Genomic DNA, 529 nt, shown 5'->3' with positions numbered 1-529 from the left:
CAACTAGTTAACTTTTCTATCATAAAAATGAATCTAGCTTAAGATAATCAATGTATTTTTACTGTCCTAAACGGTGATGACGGACACAAGAATAAAAAATTCTAATTTAAAAAAATAAAAAACAACATATATTTGTAAATTCAATACATTCATCGCTCCGTTCAGAATTTAAAATATAATAAGATTAAACTTCAAGTTCAAGTTATAACAGTCTGAACAGTTTAACCTTAGCTGACTAACCCAAAACTGTTTAAGTATCGAATACGGCCCTAAACAATTTCAAAATCTCAGGTGTTAAATTCACATCTGACTGCAATTTTGTAACATCGTTTTAATGTATCTATTAAGTTGTTTCAGATGTATCATAACCAATGAGTAATACATTATAGGAATTTTAATACTATATAAACAGAACTAACATGATTTGAATTATGTCGATTTCAATGTAATTGTTGTAACTTGTAAATAGCATATTAAGTTTAATTTGTTTTTTGCAATGGTTTCAATTCTTTGTAGATACATTTTACCT

The sequence above is a fragment of the Acyrthosiphon pisum genome, chromosome X (genome assembly GCF_005508785.2).
Source record: "Acyrthosiphon pisum isolate AL4f chromosome X, pea_aphid_22Mar2018_4r6ur, whole genome shotgun sequence".
Taxonomy (NCBI): domain Eukaryota; kingdom Metazoa; phylum Arthropoda; class Insecta; order Hemiptera; family Aphididae; genus Acyrthosiphon; species Acyrthosiphon pisum.
Note: the sequence above shows the minus strand (reverse complement) of the source record.